Source organism: Xenopus laevis, chromosome 6S (assembly GCF_017654675.1).
Source record: "Xenopus laevis strain J_2021 chromosome 6S, Xenopus_laevis_v10.1, whole genome shotgun sequence".
Taxonomy (NCBI): domain Eukaryota; kingdom Metazoa; phylum Chordata; class Amphibia; order Anura; family Pipidae; genus Xenopus; species Xenopus laevis.
The window spans coordinates 106,695,479-106,722,460 of record NC_054382.1 but is presented as its reverse complement, the minus strand read 5'-3'; the positions used below and the strand labels follow the sequence as shown (position 1 = coordinate 106,722,460).

The 26,982-nt window shown below is 38.6% G+C and overlaps 1 long non-coding RNA gene across 6 annotated transcripts; it reads right to left on the bottom strand.

Annotated features, from left to right (window-relative positions):
• On the bottom strand, positions 1-23,480 carry LOC108695343. 6 transcript variants are annotated; one of them, XR_005962308.1, is made up of 8 exons: positions 21,866-23,480; positions 20,941-21,068; positions 13,310-13,406; positions 11,265-11,347; positions 9,888-9,944; positions 8,589-8,627; positions 1,679-2,099; positions 1-1,371 (listed from the first exon to the last, which is right to left on the bottom strand). It is a non-coding gene; the product is annotated as an uncharacterized LOC108695343 (long non-coding RNA). The 6 variants fall into 6 exon arrangements; XR_005962310.1 differs by lacking the exon at positions 9,888-9,944 and having other exon boundaries at positions 1-817; positions 917-1,371; XR_005962309.1 differs by lacking the exon at positions 9,888-9,944 and having other exon boundaries at positions 1-817; positions 917-1,000.
• Positions 23,481-26,982: the final 3,502 nt, after the last annotated feature.

Below are 26,982 nucleotides of genomic sequence, written 5' to 3'. Positions count from 1 at the left end.
ACTTCGACGGTCGAATATCGAGGGTTAATTAACCCTCAATATTCGACCCTGGGTAAATGTGCCCCCTGATGTCATTACTACAAGAATGGGGCGAAAAAAACAGAAAACTATTGCAGGCAATGACAAATACATCTGTACATCATCTGCTGATATAATTTCTAACAGTTCCACTGACATCAACATTGGAAGTATATCTGTGAATCTTATTGATTTTTTTTCCATTCCTATAGTGCAAGATCCTTGGCTTTAGCAAGCAAACCGAGAACTCCATCACAAAAGTCAACATTTACTCCTGAAGGGAATGAGGAAGAATTGTCATCATTTCAAAGCTCCAACGTTCCAACTTGTACCTCTTTATCATCTTCAAAACATGTGTTTAGAAATCCACTGATGTTAGAATCTGGTACAAACCCAGATTAAGTTGCAAACAAGAAAAGTGTTGGAATATGTACAAATCCAAAGTACTTTTGAAAACATGTCTACGCTCTCACGCTAGGCAGCTGTGAGTCAAAAGTCCAAAGCTATACAGTGTGAACTAGAAAAGGAGACAGCAGTAGATTCCTTTACCTCTATCCTTCAGATTGATCAGGAGCATTTTAAACACTCCACACCAATTAATATAAAACATCTTGAGAGGAGCCATGGCACATTATTTAATATGGACCAATTTTCTTTGCCATCTTCTTCAAAACAAAATTCCATACAAGTATCTGATTCATATCTAGATGATTCTTTGGAAAATCTTGAAGAATCTCAAGACGAGTGTGGAAAAAGAACTCGAGATGAATCATATCATCCTTCAATGGAGAGCACCCAGCTATTAGAGATGGAAGAGGAAGAATCATTTCCTCATACAACTTTTGGTTCTGACAATACCTCTGATACCATTTCTGATGTTGTCACTGAGAATAAATACCTTGTATTTGAATCTTGTCTTGACCGTCTTCTGATGTCATCAGGATGCAAGGGTGCCTTGAACTGTACAGCCGCCATTAAAAAACTAAAGAAAAAACACATTGTTTCATATCTAAGTGTAGATGCTGTATGCTCCAAAGGACATTGTTTCCATTTGTGGGAGAGCCAGCCTAAACAAGGAAGAATGCCACTAGGAAACATATTAATGTCTGCAGCAATTCTGGTTCCAGTTATACAAAAGTTAGCTATATGAACACGATACTAGGTCTTAAACAAGTTGGAAAAACAACTCATTTTCTGAATCAACGGACATATCTTTATCCTACAATTGATTTTCATTGGCACATAGAGAAAGAGAAAACATTGCAACAAATTGTTAATAAAGGAGTGTGCCTCTCAGGTGATGGGCAGTGAGACAGCCCAGGCTTCAGTGCCAAATACTGTGTCTACACCTTCCTAGAAAGACAACAAAAATAAATTGTAAATTTTGCAGTTGACCAAGTTTCTCTTGAGTTTTCATTAGAAAAGAAAAACTTTCAAAAAGCACTGAATGAGCTACTAGAAAAAGGTGTCAACGTTCAACTAATATGTACAGATAGACAACCAAGTATCAAATTACTAATGGAAAAGAAATATCCAGCTATTGTGCATCAGTCTGACTTGTGGCATTTTGCCAAATCAATTGGCAAAAAAACATCAGTTGCCAGTAAAAAAAAAAATAGATAAAGAACTAACTGACTGGGTTACACCAGTTAAAACTCACCTGTGGTGGTCTTCTCGGACTTGTGAGGGAAGTGCTGCATTGCTTAAAGAAAAGTGGTGCTCCCTCCTTTACCATGTTGTTGGTATTCACAAATGGAAGTCAGGAAAAATGTACCATCAACACCTTGATTTGGATGAGGATGCACAGAAACAACGCCTGTGGCTTAAAAAATGGTCGAGCGCACACACCAAACTATGTGAGATTATGGAAAACCAAACCATATTGAAAGATCTCAGGCATGTGTCACAATTTTGCCATACAGGGGAGCTTGAAGTATTCCACTCTAATGTTTTAAAATACTGTTCAAAAAGATTCCACTTCTTTATGGATGGAATAGTGGCCAGAACACAGCTGGCTGTTATAGAACACAACAATAATGTTGAACGTTGTCATGCCCATGTAAAAGTTGTGGGAAAAGATTCTGTAAAAAAAAAAAGATTGGGTTGTAAAGCCAGTATATGATATCAAACAATGTAACTTTGTTTTTGATATCATGAGAGATGTCATTCTATATGTGGCAGGTGAAAAAGTTTTTCATTGGGAATCAACAGCTGAAATACTCACACGAAATCCCAAGGCCAGTAAAGGCTGAACTTGTGAAAAAACACGTCACGTTTTTCCCAGTAAAATATAAACATTTATAAATCTTCCTTAGGCTATTATTATACTGTATTATAAACTAGTTCAATATGTACATACGCCAAAATGCAGCTTTTAATGGTTTTTTAATTATTATAACTGTTTTAAGTGCAAATCTTGCCTGTGCACAGGGCTTGATTTAAAGCTCAAGTGCTATTCTTGAGAAGTGCCTCAACTAGAGAGCCCGCTCCACCACTTGCACCTAACATTGTCAACTTCCCGCTGCTGCTACTGCCGCTTCCTCAATGGCTATGCTGGGGTCTGGTTCAAACAGTTATCAGTATCTCCCACCTTGTCGCCAGTGTAGATGCATCCAGCAGGTGGGATACCATACCTAGAGCTTTGCTGCCCTAGGCTAGGCTTTGCAGCCCTTGATACTAGTCTTTACACTTCAATACATTGTATTGTCAATTTTACGTGTTTTATGTTTTATTTTTAATACTCTACATTTTTCCATATGTGCCATAATCCTTAAAGGGTATCCAATTCCAAAAAAAAAAAAATAATAAAAAAAAAATAATATATAATATATATAATATATATATATATATATATATATATATATATATATATATATATATATATATATATATAATAAAGTACCCCCTATTGTAAAATATAAGGATATTATAAGTTACAGAGGAGTTTCATGACCATATAAACACATATATACAGGTCATGGAACTCCGAGGTAACTTCTAATATCCTTATATTTTGCAAGTGGGGGTACTTTATTTATTATAATACACAAATTTCAGTGAGTCATGTGACAGAAATGACATCAGAACTCACCGTTTATAAGGATATAATTATACAAGATATTCATAGCTTTTGTTTATTATATATATATATATATATATATATATATATATATATATATATATATATATATATATAAAATCTTTGTTCTTCTATAATATATTTTTTAAAACTCTTTTTTTAAATTTTTCTTAGTAGTTTCACAGAAATTTCATATTTTGACCCATAATACTAGTCTTCCGGCACAACAGCTGTCTTGCAGAATGTAAATGTAATTGCCAGCAACTCATAGGTTACAAAAATATGAAAGTGGCACTTTAGTCATCTATTTCACTTCATTCTAGTTCTGGTTGTTCATCTCTAACTTGCAGTCGTTCCTATTGGTCTAGTCTTCTAGGGTGACTGATACTCTGACTTTTAAAGTGATGTTTAATATATGAATTCATTTTACATTTCAAAAGTGAACATATAAGTACTGTGAGGACATTATCAGTTTAGTAACTTTACAGTGGATTGCTTTTTGGGCTACAATTGTTTGGCATGCATTTTGATTCTGAAATAGCCCACCATAGACTTGCATTGCAATTACCTTCCAAACGCTTGTAACATAACTTGTCATGCAGTAGTAATTACGAAAAACATTCAGATGTTTTTGAATGGCTACTACTACATTGTTCTATTACACAACTCAGGGTTGTCCAGCTTTTCACATGCTGTGGATCAATAAGCTGAAGTACTCAATTGTTGCAAACCAGATTATCCAAAAAATGTATGGTGTCACGGACAGAACTCTGTGCAGTTTATGGGCATGCACTGGACTGTAAAAATAATCTAAGTTTAATTTCAGGACAGAAATTACACTTGGACCAACCCACTCTAAGAGAACAGACTGCTGATTTCTATCAATTATATACACACACATCTATACATACTGTATGTCTAATGTTGTTCTATGTTGCTCTAAAGATGGCGCCCATGAACGCCGCTGGACAGAATCTGCACCAGGGAGTTAGTAAAGACTTAGGGGCATTTGCCCAGGGTAACACTTAGTTTTGGGGGTCAATGTAGGGTAGGGGGTTAGGGTTTTTTTTTTAGGGTTTAGTTCCCCCTGAAGGGTACAGCTTAATATAACTATACATTTTTTCACTTGAGTGCTGGGTGATATCCCTGCAGGGAGTACCAACCATTTGTTTTTTTGGTGTGCTACCATCATTAATGTGGATATAATATTAAAACTTCTTGTGATATTATGGGCATGGTTTAAAGTGGGTGCAGTTTAAAAATCAGTTCTCCACCATGTAGGCCAGAAAACTCAAGCTTGTACTACAGAAGTAGAACAACACTATCCTAAACAAACTTCTGGTCATGGACATAAACAACACACAACACTGGAGCAGCGTGCTTATCAAAATAGTCAGTGAGAGAGTGGATCGTTGAGGCACTTTTAGTGCTTACTGCAAGAAAATATAATGCTTGATGACTTAAATGCGTGACATTATGAATATAGAAGAAAGATAAAAATATAGGAATACTGGATTTTTCTTATTGAGAAAATGTGGCAGCCCTATAGCTGTCTATTCAGTCATAGACTAGGGAGGTGAATGAGTGCAAGTAGGGGAGTACAAGATTGCATCATCCTGTGATGTGATTGTCTGTGTATAGAATTGCCATCTTTTCTGGGAAAAATAGCCACCTTCCCATATTATATAAAACTGTCATTATACCTCATACACATCCATTCATTCCTTCTACACGAATCCCCCCCTGCACCCCGATTTTTTTTTTCTACATCATTCTTACCAGCTAGCCAGGTCGCAGCCCTATCTGCATGGTTATGTGACTGTTTGTCACAAGGAAAGGTTGTGTGTGTGTGTGTGTGAATGTGGACAGAGACTCTAAAAAAAGGTCATGTATACAGAAAGAGGTGCATACATGTAGATACAAAAACACCTCAAAGTAATTGCACAGTAAAAATATGTTTACCTATGTGGAACTCTCAATTAATACACAAGAAGATAGCAGCCAATGTAAACGAAAAATGAACTTTTTCAACTACACAAGCAACCAATGAAATGCTAGGGGGAGGGCAGTATCATTGTCCAATGAGAAACAAGTAAGGACAAAGCCTGGGAGTGATGATGTAAGCATGTAGGAAGTTATCAGTGTGTCAGGTTCAAAATAGGCCACTCCCATCCCTTCAGAAAGCTGGTCAGAGAGAGGAGAAGGACAGATTTAAAAGGTATATAAACCAACTTTACACTATGCGTTTTACTTTCTTTTAGGAACAACTGAGTTTCTAAAACATATAATACATTGTCAGTGGTTTCATAAGATTTGGACATTGAAGGTGAACAACCCCTTTAAGTATACAAAATACAGAATTTCTAGCATTATTCTATTTTAGACTTTAGTTCACCTTTAATGGAGGGCACACAAGGGGGATAGAACTGTTGTAAGATATCTCTGTATATTAACAGTTTAAGATGTGTTTGTTGTACTCCGTTTTATTTTAGATGTTATTGTGTTCTGGATTCCAGTGTTTGTTTACATGGGGGATCTTAAAGGATAACTATACCCTCAAAATGAATACTTAAGAAACAAGTTTATATCAAATTGAATGACATATTAAAGAATCGTACCAAACTGGAATATATATTTACATATATATTTTACATCTTTTTGCCTTGAACCCCCATTTCGTGACTCTATCTGTGCTGCCTCAGAGATCACCTGACCAGAAATACTACAACTCTAACTGTAACAGGAAGAAGTGAGGAAGCAAAAGGCAGAACTCTGTCTGTTAATTGGCTCATGTGACCTTACATGTGGTTTGTATGTGTGCACAGTGAATCGTACGATCTCAGGGGGCGGCCCTTATTTTTTAAAATGGCAATTTTCTATTTATGATTATCCAATGGCACATACTACTAAAAAAGTATTACAAAGTATAGTATTGACCGCATATACACTAGAGATTTAGTTTCCCAGTAGTCAACATTTTTTATATTTTTATATTAGCTAAACATATTTTTTTTATATATATTTTTTTTAGAATTCTGATTAAATTTAGTACGGTGTTAATATTATTAGTACTACTCACGCTCTGTCCCGGTAATCAAATATCACTTCTACCAGCCCATAAGATGGCAAACAGTCTTCAAATAAAGTTCCTTTAAAGGAACAGTTCAATGTAAAAATAAAAAAATGTGTAAATAGATAGGTTGTGCAAAATAAAAAATGTTTCTAATATAGTTAGTTAGGCAAAAATGTAATGTATAAAGGCTGGAGTGACTGGATGTCTAATATAATAGCCAGAACACTACTTCCTGTTTTCAGCTCTCTAACTCTGAGTTAGTCAGCGACTTTAAGGGGGGCCACATGGGACATAACAGTTCATTGAGTTTGCAATTAATCCTCAGCATTCAGCTCAGATTCAAAAGCAACAGTTATGGCCCATGTGCCCCCCCTCAATTCACTGATTGGTTACTGCTTGGTCACCAGGGTAATCAGTCAGTGGAAACCAAGAGAGCTGAAAAGCAGGAAGTAGTGTTCTGTTCTGTTAGACATCCAGTCACTCCAGCCTTTATACATTACATTTTTGGCTAACTAACTATATCAGAAACATTATTTATTTTGCACAGCCTGTCTATTTACCCAGTTTTTATTTTAATACTGAACGATTCCTTTAATGTAATGTGCTTGGGGCCCTTTGTGATGCTGAACACACTACTGGTTTAACACATACACAGTGCTTTGAGCACTCAATATAAAAGCAAGCACAGATTAAAAAGGAAAATATAAATGCCATGATCTGAAGGACCTCTTGCTCTGTGAGTTAACTCTACTCAACTGTAAAGGTTTATAGTTTTAGAATGCATACAGTTAAGATTTCATGAATGAGTAACTGTATTCTCTACTAAACTATAGACCAATCACAAGGGCTATGAAGTTGTGTGGGAACTCTGTTCTGAAACAGGTCTAACAAGAGATCATATGTACCCTTGCTGGCTTCATCTGCACCAATTATCTAGAAGAAAAGCTCAGTGACTGTGGCTGTAACCAAGGAGGGTGGCAAGATCTAGCCATGCTACAATCTTGGGATTACATTACAGGCAAATGACCAGGCACTTATACTGAGGGTACGTTCCCTTGGTAGGGTTTACAGTAAATACATATCAACCCAAGTAACCTATATAATTGATACATATTAAGGTTTATTGGCTTGTCATAATCTACTTCTAAATGATGTTTAGTTGAAGGGGACCTATCGCAAAAATGAAAATGTAATATAAGCTTCCTTATACTGAAGTAAGAAACTTCTAAATACAATCAGTTAAATATTCGTCATTGTTTCTGAAATAATCAAGTTTATATTCACTATTCCTCTCTCTCTATGTTTCTTATCATTCTCTCTTCATGCAGCAGTTGGGTGTCAGATGAATGATCCAAAATATCCTATGGGGGGCTCCTTTCCTAGCAGATTAATTAGAGCTCACTCAAAATAACTGATTCCAGCACAAACACAATCTAACAAAATAACTGCCTTTTGCACAAATTCTGCATTCTTGGTAAAAGAAGCCCCCCCCATAAGATATATTGGATTATTCATCTGACACCCAACTCTTGAATGAAGACAGAATGAAGAGAAACAGGTGCTGAGAGAGGAATAGTGAAGATAAACTTGATTATTTCAGAAACGGTACAGAATTTTTAATTGTTTGCATTTATTGCAGTACGCTGAAGCTTATATTAAATTTTCATTTTCGCAATATTTCCCCTTTAAAATTAATACGTTCTTCAGAATAACCACTAATTCATACAATTTTCTATTAAATACTTCCATTTTTCTTTCTAAAGTTGGTTATATATTTAAACTATTTATTTGTACATTTCTTAACCCAACATTTATTCTGGCTGCAGCCCACACACTCAAGCTGTGTGGCTATATGACATTGCTATATAGAAGACCACTCTGGATAATGGTCTTCCAGATAATAATTTAGAATAAATTGCATAAACATTGGTATGAGAAACAGATGTTTAAAGCAGAAAATCAACTTTCGGTTCATCTTTGCTATCCATTAAAAAGTTACTTCGTTTGTGTTTTGTTTTTAAAATTGCGATGCAAATGAATCAGGAGCAATGGGCTAGTGTTGTGCCAACTGCACTAACTCATACTGCGTCACCCGGAAACCTGTTGTCCAGAAAGCTCTGAATTACAGAAAGCTCATATCCTATAGACTCCATATTAATCAAATAATTCTCATTTTTTAAAACGATTTCTCTTTTCTCTGTAATAATAAAACAGTACTTGTACTTGGTGCCAACTAAGACATTATTAATCCTTACTGGAGAAAAAATCATAGTTTAGTTAATTTTTAAATGATTTTGTAGCAGACTTAAGATAAGAAGTTCCAAATTGATGGAAAGACCCCTTATCCAGAAAACTACAAGCATTCTGGATAATAGGTCCAATACCTGTACTACATATATAACATTTTCATAACCGTACCTGTCTCTTTTTAGGAGCACTAGAACTTAAGGGCTTTTCCTGAAGAAAGAAAAAAACAATACGATTAGTTCGAAATCAGAATTGTAACACTTATTATTAAAATCTAACCAATTGTATTCTAAAAGACTACATATAGGATAATAAAGTTGGTCAGGTGCTTGCACTGGGGTGAGCATCTTCTTAGGGTATGGCAGAATACATAGGAGTCCAAGCAATTTGAGGAAGGAACGGCAACACTGCCAAAGGCACACCTAACTAGTATTATTAAACAACCCACATACAAGTTTAATGGAGTAAAGAAAATGAGGATGCAGCATATTCTACACTGAGGAAAGGCTTATTCATATGGGAGGGGGGGGGGAAAAGTGTTATTATGCAGGGGACGACAGAAGATTGGACTAACTTTACAAAACAATGAAGTAACGAGTAGTTGACACTGGCAATGTGGGAATGCAAACCAAGACTTTTAGGGGCACATTTATCAAAGGTCGAATTTCTAATTCATGTGAATATTTTTTTAACTCTAATAAATTATATTCAAAATTCCATTGCGGGGTTATTTAATAAAAAAATGTAATATCTAAAACTCGAATATTACCGTTTCGAAAACCTGAATCAAATTCAACTAAACTCGAATCTGTCTGTCACAGAGGCGCCTCTGGCGTGTTTATACAAAGACACTGTTGTTTTTGCTCCCGTTCCACATTGCCTGATGAAGCAGGAAATGCCTGCGAAACGCGTTGCAATACTGTTTGTGAATAAACTATTACTGAAAATTACCCCTTTCGTTGGTGTCTGCTTGGAGGAGGTAAGTCCACTACTACCTCCTCTGAATTACCCATTGGGTTTTTAAGTGTTTTTAGCTAATTTTATCCTTTTGGCGCCTCTGTTTTGTCTGCATCGTATAGCTTTTAGTATTTTCAAATTTCATTTATATCTTTGTAAGTGTACGAGAAAGTTGTATATGTTGGCATGTACTCCTAGTTTGCTAAATTTTGTTTTGGGTGGAAATACACGTCAACTATTTAAGGATCAGTGAATGGTTTTAAGCATTTATAACCAGATCTACATGTATCAGAGATTAAAACACAGTCTAATATTATTTCCATGCTTACATGCTTATGCTTATACTGCTGAGTAATCTTTTACTAGCACAGGGTTTATCTGGATTATAAGGTGTGCGCTCTGCTAAAGAAAACAGATGTCTCTGGTGCCTGAATACATTAAACACAAGTATGTTACCTTAGTGCTTAGTGTTCAGAATACATTCTCTGATGGAAATTGTTATTTATTTTTTACCTTTCTGTGACCTTTTCTGTTGTTCCCTGTGTATTGCTAGTATTTGTTTGTTTATTCCTGTGGACAGTAAGAAAATTTGTTACACATACAACCATGTAATATGAATTAGGACTAGTTGTGTAGATCCGTGATGTCAAACCCACATCAATCCGATAGCAGCTCCCAACATTAGATGGTTGCCAATAGAGGCTGCTGGTTTGCTTTGGTTTTCTTATTGATAGGTAATTAGCTGTATCAAAATATTCCAATGCTTTAAAGGGGACTCTTCACCAAAATAAATTATTCCAAATCCTATTTCATCATGTTAGTCAAGCAAAATAAACTTTAATTACACTATATAAATTATTTGAATCTTGTTTCCATCAGTCTGGGAATTCATAATTATAGCAAGCAGACAGGAGACAGGAGAATCTTGTTTGTGCACCAGAATGGGGGACCTGATGTCCATCCCGATGCCCTGGCTACACAATTAATTGGTTAAGGGAACTGAGGAATGTGGGGAGAGCAGTGACATCTAGGAAGTGCTGAATGGAAAGTGAAAGTAATTGTTGCCCAGCCTCTATGCCTAAGAGATCTTTAAATGAGTTTTCAACAGCTATGAACGCTTTAATATAATAATGAAAAAAAAAACAAAAAAAAAACTTTTTTTATGTCTGGGTGACAGGTCCACTTTAAGTCAATGAACGAATAAAAATAAAATGATAACGGTACAGGAAAACACTGCTTGTTTCCAATAAATTGCCAATTAGCAGCTGGATCATTTATATTCCAAACTGTATGCAGTAGCACTATTGTTCCCACACCTCTGCTGACAAGGGCTCTAGTGAATGCAGTAGGAGTAACATCACTGAAAGCAGAGGAATGTAAGACATCTTGCAACGGCCAATGACATGGAATTTATGAAAGCAAAAAACACAAGGAGGAGAGCTGAGGGGAGAATAAGAAAACAGAATGCTTGGCTGTCTAAAATTCGTCAGTAAGGCATGTAGAAGAAAATAGAACCGTTCAAATATAAACTGAATCTATCAGTACCCATAAATTAAACTGCTGTGTTATGCACGTGGTACAGGTACTAGCAAACTGCCTGCTACACAACACATAACTGTAATAAACAGCAGAATAGATTTAATAGGACAATAAAGGGTTAATTACATTTTACCACTAAACTGAACTGCTGCTTTTTTTCCCTATATCAGATTAATTTACAATATTTGTAAAAATGTTAATGTAGACATGTCCTGACTCTATGCAACATGTCAACACTACATAAATGCTAAAAGACTTGTCAATAAACTTAAACTTACAACTTGACTAAACATAAAGGTCATGCTAAAGTTTGATATAAGGTGAGCATGATGATGAAGGTCTTAAACTTACTGATTAATGTCTCTGTTACACACTTCAGCTGTTCAGCTGCTTCTTCATATTCACTTGATGAAATATCTTCTTCATTTTCCAGACTATATGGATTAAAAACAGATGTATGAACAGTGGAAGAGAGGATTAGACTAATATACAAATATATAATTAGGTAATGTAAAACCTGATCGCAGATTATATTCCTAATTAAGAAAGGTTGTGATATATAATCAGTGTAAAACATGTTAAAGGGATTGTTCACCTTTAAATTAACTTTTAGTATGATGTAGAGAGTGATATTTTAAGACAATTTGCAATTGGTTTTCTTTTTTTTCACCTTTGTTTTTAGTTATTTAGCTTATTATTCAGCAGCTCTCCAGTTTGCAATTTCAGCATCTGGTTGCTAGGGTCCAAATTACTCTAGCAACCATGCATTGTTTTGAACAAGTGACTGGAACATGAAATGGAGTAGATATATGAGTAATAAAAGGTAGCCATAACATAAAGCTGTAGCCTTACAGAGCATTAGTTTTGTAGATGGGGTCACTGACTCATTTCCAAGCTAGAAAGAGTCAAAAGAAGCCAAATCTTGCAAAAACTATAAAAAAAGAAAAAATGAAGGCCAAGAGAAAAGGTGCTTAGAATTAGCCACTCTATAACATACTAAAAGTTAAAATAAAGGTGAACCACCCCTTTAGGTCAGGAATATAGGCACATGGGTTAGGTGCCACACAAGCAACCCCCTTCCCTCTATGATGCAAAACACCAATTAAGATGTAGGCATCAGAGTATATAATAGTTCAGTAACGAAATAAATGATGAAGAAGGAGAAGGAAGAAGGAGAAAGAATTCACAGTTCACCCCAATCTGTGGGTGAATATATGTGAAGCAAAAACCAAAATGCGATTTAAAAAACAAAATAAAAAAAATAAACAAAAATTAGTCAAAAATAGAAAAACATTTATTAGGACAGGAGTTTCGTGCCTGCTGTTGCACTTATAGCCTATGGGTAAAGGTTCCCATAGACGCAAAGACTTTTTTTTGATGAACGACCGATTTTAGTGCAATCCAACCAATCCGTCAAATTATCGTGAGGTTAGTTAGAATCGAACGATCGTGCATCTAATGATTTTTTGTCCGACATCAGTCAGAAAATTGATCGGCCAGGTTAGAAAATTTTCATCGGTCACAGTGAAAATCTATCTATTATCCAATTGTTTGTAGAGCCAAGCAGGCAGCTACCCTCAGTTTTCCTAGCTTCAACTAGACAACATCGCTTGAAATGGTCTTTTTAGTTGATGGACAAATTGTACATTTAAACGATCGTTTCAAGATAAGCTTACTCCAACGATAACAAAAAGATCTTTTAAAAATCTTTATATCTATGGCCAGCTTTAGTGCCCCAGCAGGCAGGAAACGAGTTAGGCTTTTGTCTCTCTTTTTCCCTTCCCTCTATGCCATGATATGGTGGTCAAAGACAGGACATAGGTAGCATATATTTCATTGCAGTATAGTGGCATGCCAACCTTTGCAACTGACGAATAGCCGTGAAACAGTACCATTTCTACCAGAAAACTTAAACTTTGCCTTTAAAAAAAAAATTAAGACTTGCAGGGCTACAGTAAATTAAGTACTGAATAATTTCAGTCCTGAGACTTAAGGATGTCTAAATGAAATATAACTGAGCCAACCTACATTTTTCCCTAGGCCAATGATCTGGTGTACAAAACTGGACACAGGCAGGGTTATTCACAAAACGGCCAATAGTATTTAAAAGTTAGTGAATACTATAGTAACTGTACCCTTAAATATTTGCCAGAGAATTAAGAAAATTTCTAGATTGTTCCCTTGGTTTGACATTACATTTGAACCTACACTAATAACAGCTATGTTTTAACCACCAACACATCCTTTCTTAATTAGGTACAATACCTAATTATATATTTGTAGAACTTCTGTCTGTGGCCAGCACACCATACTCTTTGGATCAGATAATCCCCTTCATCAATACGTGGTGCAGGGCCAATTTGTTTTTCTTTATGTGAAGAGAGGAATAGGCTTACTGGTTAATGTTGCTCGTTGACAGCTAATTTCTTTCTTCATATTCACTTGATGTTCACTTCATATGCATTCTTCATATTCCCTTTTTTATTTTCCAAACTGCACAAATGACAATATTAAACAATGCACTCTTTACACTCTGATGCATGAATTAGGAATAAGTTCACATGACTATTTCTGCTTGTAATAATACATCCAAATACAGGAGGCCATTGATAACCAATGATGGTGGTAGAGAATCATATAGTGTGTAGTACTATTAGTACAAATTAGGTGTGTGTATTTGCATACACTGGAGAAAACAAAATGCATAGAACATCCTCAGAATTAGCAAGTGTATGCAGCTAATGATATCTATTAAAGATAATACAAAATCAAATAGACACCCAGTGGCAGATGTTTTGATTGCTGACACCTTGTGGTTATTTAGCATACCTGCATTTGAAGGAGCATGCTATAAAACAGCTAATTACTGCTATGGTGTTACAAAATATCAGATGTGTCTGTATTGGGCAGGGTATAGAAATAAGATATTTTCACTTTGATAAATGTCCCTTGCAGAGACATTGGAAACACTCATTTAGATTTAGCGCAAATGCACCAAACCCAGGATTTTAATAAATAACAGCAGCTCTTTAATTTAAAGATTGTACCTGGCATCTTAAAATATATTATTTATTGGCAAGAAATGTTCTGTTTTTTTATTAGAAAGGTTTCCAGTTTATAGACAGACATGAATGGCATTTGACCTATGCTTATCTTCCTAAGAACTAAACCCATTGTATTCAACACGGTTTATATGTTATTTGCTGTTTAACCTGTTCCATTTAGCCCTATTCAGCTTAAATGGACTGTTGCTCTATGAATACACATTACTTTATTTCTATACATCTAGAACTGTATTAGAAGCAAAACAATATTTTTACCTGTGCAGGCCAAGAGCACATTATATTTATATGCATATAAAACACTTCACTTTCTTTTTGCCATTTACTAGGGAAAGGAATCATTTTTATAAGGCGCTTTTCTTACAGCAAGCAAGGCAGCCATTATAAGCGCACTAAGTAGCCAGGACTCCAGGCGATTAAGTGACTTATCCAGGGTCACAAGGAGTTGCCACAGGGAATCAAACCAGGGTCTCTAGCATGAGATCCCACATCAAAGGAGAGTAAAATGTTTAACATTCAACTTTGCATTGATGAAAATTCTCTTTGTGGTGGCAAACATTCACATTATCACCATGTGAAACTACTCCAATGAATATTCCCCAATTTACCAAGAGCAGAAGAATGAACTTTCACCAAGAAAATTTGTCCAGGTTAGTGAACTGCCATTATGTAAAACAGCCATTTTTGTATCTCATTGTCTGTGTTACCTCCTCCACATACGTTATGTTTTTATGGTGTAAAATCTCTGGAGAATTTTCCCCACTACAATTGTATGAGGAATATACACTGGTGAAAACAGTATTTCTTCTACGTCCCTCCATGTCAGTACACATGGGGCATTGCCCCTCCCAGACCTGGAGGTAGGACCTATAACATAGCCAATCAAAATGAATCATGACCTATAAGACCACATGACCTCCTCCTCACCACAGTTATTTTTTGTCCTACTGGACAGGGAGGTAGGATCTCCCTCCTCACTTTTTATTTTTTGTTGAATTTTGAGAGAAATCAAACACAGTTTTTGTTTTTTGTTTTTCTTTTGCATTTTCTTTTTGTTTATTTATTTATTTATTTTTTACCTCTGTGTAGACACAGAGGGATGATTCCCAGGTAATGGAGAAGATTTTACCTGATGCCTCAAGACGCATAATCTGTAAATTATCGCTTATTGGGAGGAAATGCAGGTGTGGGCATACCCATGGTCCTAGCCCTGTGCTAAAATAGCCCCCCTGCTATATGCCCAGCGAGGCACAAGATTAAATCTAGTGCTTTTTGGGAAGAGACACAGTTGTGGGCTTCCCACATTATTACCTGTGAGCCTTTTGTTTTTTCTTCTGTATCTTTATTTATTTATTTTATTTTTGCTTATTTTTTACCTCTGTGTGGACACAGAGGGATGGTTCCCAGGTAATGGAGAAGAATTTACCTGATGCCTCAAGACGCATAATCTGTAAATTATCGCTTATTGGGAAGAAGTGCAGGTGTGGGCATTCCCATGGTCCTAGCCCTGTGCTAAAACAGCCCCCCTGCTATATGCCCAGCGAGGCACAAGATTCAATCTAGTGCTTTTTTGGGAACAAACACAGGTGTGGGCTTCCCACATTGTTACCTGTGAGCTTTTTGGACTCCCCTTTTCTTTTGAGTTATGTGAGACTTTACAGAACTTCTGCAAAAGGGCCGTGGTTATGCATATGGGCTAGTTATAACTGCCTGAAGCTGGTGAGTATGATTCTTCATTATCTACTGTGTGTAGTGCACTGGGAAGTCTGCATGCTAATTAGCTAATTATGTCCCTCAGCTGAGAGCTATTGGGGCTTTGGCTGGAGTTTCCATCCAGCTAATTAGCCACTCTGATAAGGTGCAGGTGTGCCTTCGCCCCATTTTGCTATTGATGTTTAATATTTTAAGCCTTGTATGGGTGACCCTGCATCCTCTGTGCAGACACACAAGTTATATTGGCACCTCCAGGAAGGGCTAGAGGTTGCACTGCTCAAGCAGTATGGCACCTCCTTCCTTCTTATGAGTCTGCTCTTAACAAGCAGTGTTCCACCTGGATATTCCTGCTGACAAGCCTGAGCTATCTGGTAAGGTGCCTGTGTTCCCCTGACTTCTTGTATTATCTGAAGTCTTATGTTGTGAGCTGGAGTCCTCTGTGCAAAATACAGTATTGGCTCTTGCTACACTTTAAGTACTGGCTGGTGAATCCCTCTGCCTAAGCAGTGTGGTACCTAAATCCAGAGATTTTGATTTCTCAGTATCCATTGTGTATTTGAAACATTAATTTCACTGGGAAGTCTGCATGTTAATATGCTTAATATGTCCCTCAGCTGAAAGCTATCAGGGCTTTGGCTGGAGTTTCCATCAAGCTATCTAGTCACTATCTGGTAAGGTGCAGGTGTTCCTTTGGCCCATTTGCTATTGCTGTTTAATATTTTAAGTTTTGTATGGGTGAACCTGCATCCTCTTGGCTGACACAGTGGTTATATTGGCTCATGTGCTCAAGCAGTATGGCACCTCCTTCCTTTCTTATGAGTCTGCTCTTAACAAGCAGTGTTCCACTGGACTGGATATTCCTGCTGACAAGTCTGAGCTATCTGGTAAGCTGCCGTTGTTTCTTCTTATATTATATGAAGTCGTATGTTGTGAGCTGGAGTCCTCTGTGCAAAATGCAGTTACACAAGGTACTAAGTCTGCATGTTAATAAGCTAATTATGTCCCTCAGCTGAAAGCTATCCGGGTTCTAGCTGAAGTTTCCAACCTGCGTACTTTTCATTGCTATCAGGTAATGTGCAGATACTCCTCAGTTTGCTTCTGTTGTTTCTATTGTCCTCTGTGCAGACACAGAGGTTATATTTGCCTTTTATTACACTGGGTGCTTGCAGGGTTGGCTGGAGGCTTGCACTGCTGAAGCAGTATGGTAGCCCCTTCCTTACATTGAGTCTGCTCAGTGCTGTAACCTGATGTCATTGGGCCCCACAGCAAATTCATTTTAGGGCCCCTAACATATCCAGAGGTTGTGCTTTTTTACCAATACATATTGAAATTGCTCTTTATTTGGGCCTCATGGGTCCCTATACCTTTTGGGCCCACCTGCAGCCGCAGGGTCTGCTTCCTCTTTAGTTACGCCCCTGAGTCTGCTCCTTAGAAGCAGTCTGCCACCAAGGATCTGTCTGGATTATTCCTACTGTCTAGCGCATATTATCTGGTTAGGTGCCTGTATTCCTCTGACTTCTTGTATAGTTGTCATCTGAGGTCTTAGGTTTGTGAGCCCGAGTTCTCTGCGCAGACACAGTAGGGAAGTGTGCTCTTATTACACCTGGTATTTCCAGGACCGGCTAGGGGTTTGTTCTGCTGTAGCAGCATTGTGCCCCATTTTTTCCTATGATGTTTCCACACTTAACAGGCAGTGTTCCGAGTTATATGGTGTCTTTTTGTGTGATATAGGCCTTCTCTTAGATATTCTATTCCCATCTGGTGGCTTTTGTTGGGAGCTCAGTTGTAGTTATACTACATCTACTGAGTTTTTGTGACTGTAGGGTTCCCTTCTTTAATTGTTGGTAGATTAAAGGGCACTTACTGTTATGTCTATTGGCACCTTAACATGCTTGTAGTCTATGGCCCTTTGTGTGGCCTCGGGCATCTCGCCAGGGAGCTGGGTTTGTGTGGCCTCTGGCTTTCATTATGGCCCTTGGCTTGGGTTAGAGCCCTTGTTTTGGTCCATGGCTTTTTACCATGGTCCTCGGCTCCTGGGTCTGCTGGCCTTTTACAAGGGCCCTTGTTCTGCTGGCCTGTTGCATGAGCCTTTGGCTCATGTGGTCTTTTACCCTTGGCACATTTGTTTGGTTGTCCTTTTACCTGGGTTATTATGGCTGCGGGCCTGTTTTCATGGCCCTTAACTTAGGTGCTTGCTTGCCTTTTACCAGGGTTCTTGGCCTGTTGGCCTTTTCTGTGGCCCCTGGCTAAGGTGGCCGCTAGTTTTTATTATAGTCCTTGTGGCTGGCAGTCTTGGCTGTGACCTATGGTGCATAGGTCACCAGCCAGGCTGTGGCGGCTGATAGGCATGGTTACTATTCTTGCTGTGGCCCTTGGTGGGCATGTCTGTTTGCCTTGCGGCAATCCTTGGCAGGACAACAGCCATTGGTTTTGTCTTGTCTGCAATCCTTGCAGGTATGGTTCTGGTTACACCAGCAGTAGGCATGATTAACTATTTGGTTGGATCTAGCCTGGGTTGTACCATCAGCTGGTGTTTGCTCTGAGTTTCACAGCCCATAGCTAATTTTGTTGCTGATTGGTATTCAGCAGCTGATGTTGGTCATATGTTGGCTTACAGCTAACCTTTTCTTCTGCCTTACATGCATTGTTTTTGGTCTTGTATGCCACTGCTTATTATCAATAAGGCTGGCTTGTGGACCAGGGTTTTGCAAGTTCAACAACTGACGTGCTCCGTTGTTGCATGTATGGAAATTGACTTTTGTGTCAGGTGCCAGTGCAGTTGGTTACCTTGTCCCTAAGGGTGGCATTCACAATAGCTGGCTTATTTACTATTGCTTGTGTATTCGAATTCCACTCTGGTTTTTTGCAAACACTTCAGCTGACGGGCATCTTGGCCTGCTAGTGTGTCAATGGCCTTGCACATCTATGTTGGAATACATAATAGCTGGCTGGTCCACCACTGGTTGCATGTATGGTGGCTGGCTCTCTGCCAGTGGATTGTGCATCATTGCTGGTTGGTACCAGTTTTTGTATGCTATAAGCTTCTGGCATGCCTGATTTTGGATTGTGATCCCAGCTGTTGGCTGGTTCAGTAGCTTCTATGTATGGTCACAGGTTTGGTTCAGTTTTTGCATAAACTGTAGCATTGTGCAGCTTGAGCTGTAGTGGCCTCAGCTTTTGTGGGTGTTTTCTAGAATTGTAATTGGCTTGGGTCCCATTGCTTGCTTGTGTAGCAATTGGCTGGGGCAACAGCATAGCTTACTGGTAGATGGCTTTAAGTCACATTGGTTGGTTCAGCAGCTTATCCTTGTGCTGTTGTATACCCAGTTTAGATTTGGTGGTTGGTGGAGCTACTGGGCTGTACCAGCATGGCTCTACAATGGTTACAATGATATGCTGATTTATGATAAACCAGAGTTGGTGTTCATTTAGTTAAGTCTTCATTAGGTATTATTAGCATGGAGTTAGTGGATCTTGGACTGATCTCTGGTGTAGAGGTGACTCCGGTCAGCACTGGTTTGAGCTGCTTCCATTAAGATGCAGGACCAGGCTAATGTGGGCCAAGTCTTTTTAGGCCACTTGCTATTGCTGAGGATCGTGTATTTCTCCAGCACTGGTGATAGATGCATTCAAGTTGTGTTTAGTTTCTGATCATGTTCTTGTGCCTTTTATCTACCCTTTTCAGGAGATATACATTTATCAGCTCCCCTGTTGGATGGATGTGATGCTGGCCTTTTCTCAGGGCCTCCTTAGCATCAGTTTGGTTTTTGCATTATGTTGGTTATTCCCACCCCTTGTTTTCGGTGCATGGCTTGGTAGATCCCATGTGTACTGACATGGAGGGACGTAGAAGAAATAGAGAATTTTACTTACCTACTTGACGTAAATTCCTTTTCTTCTAGTCCCGACATGTCAGTACAGGGTTTCCCATCCCAATTTATTTATTTTTGTTACTGTACTGCTATGGCAAAAGTATAACTGTGGTGAGGAGGAGGTCATGTGGTCTTATAGGTCATGATTCATTTTGATTGGCTATGTTATAGGTCCTACCTCCAGGTCTGGGAGGGGCAATGCCCCATGTGTACTGACATGTCGGGACTAGAAGAAAAGGAATTTACGTCAAGTAGGTAAGTAAAATTCTCTATATATCCCCCAAGGTGATGGCAAAAGTAAAATTGAATAAGGCAATATATAGTACAGGAGAGAAACCAGCTAAAAACATCAAAAACAAAAGAGATTGGTGGTAAAATGGAAGATTATAATGCAATGCTATCCAATTTCCTAGCAGTATGCGGATAAAATGCTTGTGTGCTGGAATATATTAAGCCATTCTGTTCTGCAGTGAGGATCTATGCATTACCATGTAAGCAAGCTTGTGGCATAGATTCAAGAGCCAACCAGTAACATAAAATCTCTGGCATGGGCAGAATGGCACAGGCATTAACTCACATTATACCAAAAAAAGTTTTATTATTATATTTATGGATTTCCTATAACTATGTGATTTTATAACTTTCATACTAAGTTTGGCTTTGGAAGCCAGTTACAAGCTTTATTACTCTTTATTAATCTACCCAGATTTTTGAAAAAGCCTGTTGAGGATTTCTGATGACAGTTTAATCTTCCTTTTTCCATGCAAGTGACCACCGCCTTAAAGAATACAAATGCATTCCTGTAGATATGATGAGTCTTTAATAGCTATTGTGCTGGACATAACTGGCTGTAAGGCTGTCCTGGAATTAACAATGACAGAAGGAGATATCATTTTTGTTATACTTCTTAGTCAAACAGTGTGAAATCAACCTGCAGTAGCTATATTTCTGTATGCACAAGAATGTCTAGCACAGGTCTATCCAGCTTGTGATCCACAGGTGCACCCTGTATGATGGCCCATTACTCCCATTAACACTGTCCCCTTGTTTTTTTAGTTAGAGTTCTTGAATATGGGCAAACAAGTGAGCCATATGGGCAAACAAGTGAGCCATATATAAATAAAAATGTGTGAATAGAGCTCACCGCAGAAAAAACTCACCCACTTTCTATTGATTACCATGAGTTTTTTAGAATTGTATTTATCAAATGATGACCTTATCATTGAACTCACCCATTGATAAGTATGATTCTAAAAATCCCATAGGAATGCATAGAAAGTGATGTGGTGATCTCTAATCTCACATTTTGATACATCTGCTCCTAAATAATAAACTGCTTTTCCAACAAGTGTCAATTCTATTGCTAGAAAGCAACAATACCTGTACTTTCAAAAGCAGTTCAATTTCTTCATGGAGATGCTTCAGATCCTCTTCTTCTTCAGTCTGATTAAAAGCTATTAAAGCTGTTTCCAAATGTGTGAGGCTATCATCTGTGTCAAACTGGGAATCTGTAAAATAGCTCGAAAGTAAGTGACTTGAAATGTTTGTAGAACTAAATACATTAAATGGGAAATGGCTTTAGCAAATATTCTACCAAAGAACTGTCCCCGACTGTACCTAAAAAATGAATATCTACAACATATAAATGAACGGAGATTTCTCTCCAATCATGTGCAGCATATACAGTATGTACAGCATATAATGTAATGCCCAATGACCTCAGCATTTCATTGGCCAGCTAAAGAGAAAAAAAAAACAAAACTGAAGGACATATTTTTTTTTAAGACCAGTTTACTGAGCATGGGTAGGAAACTGGGCACCTCTTTAACAACAATGGCACATGGACTGTTTTTGGGTGATAACTGTGGTTTAGGGGTGCCAACCCTACAATCACCCTCATCTTACCTATGAATTTTTGGGTGTGGTCCCTTCTGGGTTTTAAAGGCTGAAGCTGCACTGGCAATGCCCCCTTTATACTAGATGGAATACTAGTACAGGAGTGGGATCCCTAATCCAGAAACCCATTATCCAGAAAGCGCCAGAGTATCCAGAGCTTGATGGAAAGTAAATTGTAGGAATCCATATTGGTGAAACCCCAAACCTATTGGGTGTAATTAATGTTTCAACAGACTTCAGAGTTGGAGATCTAAATTTCAGAAAAGTCTAGGTCTCCATAGGATAAGAGATTCTATAGCTGTACAAGATCCTGTACACCCACTACTACTATCAGTTACATGCATTCTGAAACTCTCTATCCAGCCATGGTTCCTGATTTCACCAATGGCTAAAATAAGATATTGCATACTTTTTCTCCACTCGCAGGAACTGTGCAAAAGGTATTGTCTTCCGATGTGCGTCTATTGTCTGAGAACCCTCTATCAGCCCTGCCATTATATAAAAAAGTGATTAGATTTGGGCCCTTGGATACCATTTCATATTCCCAACATTTATTTATATTTTGCTTTTCTTATCATGGAAAAGAAGGTGCTTCACTGCTAGGGTTGCCACCCAGCTTGGCCGGTAAAAATAATGGTTGATCCTAATGTTATTAATAGTGAACAAATATAAATATATTGGAAGGCCAGTATTTTTTTTTCCAGAAAAGGTGGTAACCCTATTCACAGTAATAAAGGCAGCCATGTTTTTGAGCATAGGATAATGCTGGGATGAGTTGAAAGCCGTTGTCACAGTGAGTGCATGTAATTGCTGCCAACTCATAAATGTTTCCCATTGATGTGTGCAGGTCTTCTTCTTGCTACAGAGCAGCGATTGCTTTGAATGCACCATATAGGTAACTGAGGGCCTCCCCCCAAAACAGCCACCCTACACACAGTGCCTGGGCATATGAGTAAACATACTGGGACTTGTGCTTCTGGTTCTGTTCTGTTTGGGTGTGACTGAAGTTTGGTGCAAAATGGATTTTCAGCAGCTACCTCGTTACTAAGGGGCCAAACCCTAACAACCAGGTAGTGGTTTGAATGTAAGATTTAAATCTAAATAGGATCGGCTCTGAATTGAATGATAAATAATAAAACCTAACAATAAATTTGTTAAACTCACAGCGCAATAGATTTTTGATGGTCAAGCTCAGTGACACCCATATGGCAGTTGGAAAGAGGGCTAAGACGACAAACACTCATAAAATGAAAACCAAGTAAAGATTTAACAAGAATAAGACAGTCTATACCATAGTAAAAGTTTATAAATAAAGAGGGGGACTAAATCAGCAGGTAGCATTCTCTGTATAAAAAAAATTTCATTGGTTGCTATGGGTTACTGCCATGTTGCGCCTAGCAGCGCAATATAAATACGTCATCAAGCAGCGCATGATTCCAAGCGAAGGCGGATCTCAGATGTAGGCGTTGACTAAAGACCCCCAGCCAATCAAGGCATGGTGTTGCTTCCAAGATAACGTCACATTACGCGCTGTTAATCCCGCCCACTCGACGATTCGCAGTAATGGCTGTTGCCAGTTAGCGGGCCACGGCCAAGCAATTAAACTAAGATGGCTTGGCATTGCTATAGCTTACATTCCAGGATATTGGCGCTTCTCTGAAATAGAAACACATACTGGCGAACATAAAGTCGCACATCCAGTCAGTAGCATGAGACGAGGGTCCGTCTGTTCCTTAGTCCTTTGTGCTGCAGTTGTTGTAAACGCTGCCGGTGAAGTCCGAGAGTTTGCGCATGCGCCGAAGGGATTCGGGGTCCTTTGGTTTGAACCGAGCACAGTAGCGCGTCACAGTCCTTGGTTACGCTGATTGGCTGTGCTCTGCTTTGTGGCCTATGTGTAAACTCGGTGCGTTATCCCTCTGACCCAGATACATTTCCTTGAAAAAACAGATGAAAATAAAGTTTTGTGTGGAAAAAGACCAGTCAGTGTCAGGGCTTCCCAAAAACAGCAGCTGCCCCTCCCTCTTCAAGGGTTCTCAGAGCTGGAGGTGGGGTTACCCTGAAGGCCAGTTAGGGTGAAACTTTAGGAAGATGCGAATTACCTTGATAAACCTGAAAGCCCGGCCTGAATGGGAAACAGTTAGTGTAGAACTATGGCTAAATGACTAATAAATGGTATTTTCCTGAGATCTCTAAACTTAAAAAGTTTTATTAATAAAAAGTTGGATCACAAATAAAACTGAAGTCCACTGATGCATGTGATTTCCTAGGCCCTTTTGCAATATATCTCAAGTGAAGAAATAAACATTTTAGGGCAGGACTCAATGATGCGTTTTGACCCGACTGTCGGATGAAATCGCTGCAATTTCATTCGACAGTTCGATCAACGTAGTCGTAACATGCGATTTCTCCTTCACTTCAGTTTTCAGTAAAACATCCGACATGTCGCATGCGTTTAGCCACATTGCAACGTGTCGGGTTAAACCGCATCATTGAATCCTGCCCTAAATCTGCAGGGCTGCATTTACCATGTAGGGACCCCACTATGCCACCGCCTAGACCTGTGACCCAAACCCATCCACAATGACTACCTGAGTGTATTCCATAGATACCCAACATGCTGCAGGTCGCTAACTCAAGGGGCAACCCTCCAGCTTTCTGTCAAATCTGGATGTGAGAGGCGATGGAACTTGTTCCTTAGGGCTTCTGGTGCTGCTGGACTGTATGTGCATGGGCTGCTCATCAGGGAGGAGGGATAAGGCCACTTACCATCTTCTTCTAAACTTAGTAAGGTAACTGCTTTGAGCGTAGTTTTTAGACTGTAGGTCTCATTAATTAATGCCACTGATATTAGGCGCTAAAGCTCTTACAACTCATCTACAGAGCCAGTGGGAATTTCTGTGCTCTGCATAATGCAGCAAAGGTGGCCAGTAAGTACAGAGCTCTCTTGCCTCCTTCACTCAGAGGTGTTGACTAGCTTGCATGTGTAACAAATGTGCAAACTAGCCATGGAAATGCCCAAGCACCACACACTTCCTTCTCTTTATGAATAAAGCTCTGTATTTCTAGGAAGGCAAAATTCCTTGTGCTTCATTCTTGGAGCAGAAAAGGATCCCCACTGATTTCTAATTTTTATTTTCCAATAGTGGATACATTATTCCTTGTATACATCAGTCTTACTTGCTGTGGGGAAGGCTCCTTCCTTATGGGTCTAGTGGGACTTTCCACCCAGTGATTATAATCTGAACTGAATCCTAATTAGGTTTCAGAAAGTCCCTTGTTCAGTCCATATACATGGACTAACAGCCTGGTCAAGAATGAATACAAAGCCTGCATTCTTTTAATTCTGTAATACTTCAATATTACCACTGAGTGGTGACAAAACCACAGCTAAACATTTCTATGTGTCTGAGACAAAATAGAGTTTGAGGCAGCGATTCCATATGCAAATAAAGCACTCAAGACAAACGAATATCAATTTAAGGTTAAATAACATGTCAATAATTTATTTCAGCATTGCGTAAACATTTTCTTCATGGTGCACTCTCATCTAAGTGATGTAACTTAGGAGCATGATATAGATGCAAGGCGGATAAAAAAAAGTCCTTCAAGTTCTACCTTTTTGCAGAAGGAAAGAGACATAGCTCTTTCTGCAGCTGCTTGTACTTATATATATGCTAGAATTAATTAGCATGTTCCCAGCTGCACCTATTTTAGTGCAAAACTGCTCATTACAATTTAACCCTATTCTCAAGACTTGCTTTAACCTTGTATTTAGTGCAGGGCTCCCTTTAAATGTGCCATCCATGTTCTATCAGCATGAATCCACGTACTGTATGTTGCAGGTGTCCAACAGTGCATAATTCACTTACTGGTGAAAATCATTCAACTCCTGTATCTGGTCCTGAACGTTTTGGCAAAGATCCACTCCTGATAACTTTGAGAACCACTTTTTAATTTTATTTGCACTCTCTACACTAGAAATGTGGCACTTCTTTGTTCTTCTCCACTCTTTGTTCTTCTCCACTGCACCGGAAAGGCCAGAATCATACCTGCTCTTTTATTATCAGGGATAGTCTTCAGAGTCAAGGTTCTCTTGGCCCTTGACACTAACCCTAAAGACATAGCTGATTTATGGAGACGGCACAGGGTGGGCAGCTATTCTTTATTTCATGTTCATAAAAAAGACAAGTCAAGTACTCACAACAGTCACCGCTACATAGAAATCACCCATCCCATTCCCTGCCAGACAACTTTCTGCCTCTGCTTGCCTCATGCAACCTACTCAGCTACTTACACCCAACCCTGGCCAAATCTCTAGTGAAAAGTCAGCAGTGGAACGCATAGCTATCTATAATTTTGTTGTTGTTGTTTTTCTGCAGTTTCATGTGGATGGCTGGCTGGCTTTGCTACAACACCAAGCATTTTTGTGATTGCAATGTACAGAATGCAAGTAAAGTCAGTTAAATGCATATATGGGTCGCTCTGATTAAACAGATGACCTTCAGATATGGCACAACCTCCTAATGAAACAATGACTTTATTGATCCACCCCTGCTATAAAAAGGGACCTGTCACCCTAAGAAATAATTCTTTGTGCAGCACTAGCCTAAGGGACTTTGTCCAATTGCAACCTGTTACAGAACTACCAATCACAATTGTAAATGTGCTGTACCCCAAAGAGACAGTAAGTGCTTGCCTAGCCACTCCTTACTGATATGCCTTCCATTTGAAAATATTCAGAATATAGAAAAGGAAAACAAATACAATACAATATCATAAATACATAAATGTGAAAAAATATACAAACATTAGGAAAATTCCTAAAACAATAATATTTCCTCCTGACACCAACTAGACTACAGAATAGCAGAATAGCTTGTGATAGAGGGGAGCAAAGTGCTAGGAACAGATGACATCATAGTCACTTCTGAGTCTAAGGGCTTACAGGTCTGTAGCATGAGAATCCATTTTATTTCTAAACATAGTAGATTAGGGGTTATATCCAAACCCAACTCCCAAACCCAACTCCCAAACCCGAATCCCCTTAAGTTACCAATAATACTTCTCAGAAAAATCAAATGTCGTGACAAAATCGGGTTCTGCAGGATAAAAAAAGTTATAGTTGATAATAGCATAGCAATGGAATCAAGGAATAGTTCTGCACACAAAGTTCCAATTTGTTAAACCCGACCCGCAAGTACTTTATCCGCAACCCGATCCGCGACCCGCTGACCATCAAGAAACAGGAAGTGCTGTCATTGTAAACTGGAAGTGACATCATTAGAAGTAGGTGTGATCAGAAAAAAAGGAGTAAAACTCGCTATTAAGAAGACCTGTGACCCAAAACGTGACTCAAAGACCCGAAGAACCGCCGATCCACGTCTATTTCCGCTCCCGAAACTTTTACCTGCAACCCACAGGGTACCGCAGGTTTTTTGCGGGTAAGCCGACCCGCTGCAGGACTCTATTAGACGCAACTTTCACCAGATTTGCATCAAAACACACATGTGCATCTGTTTCTGTATC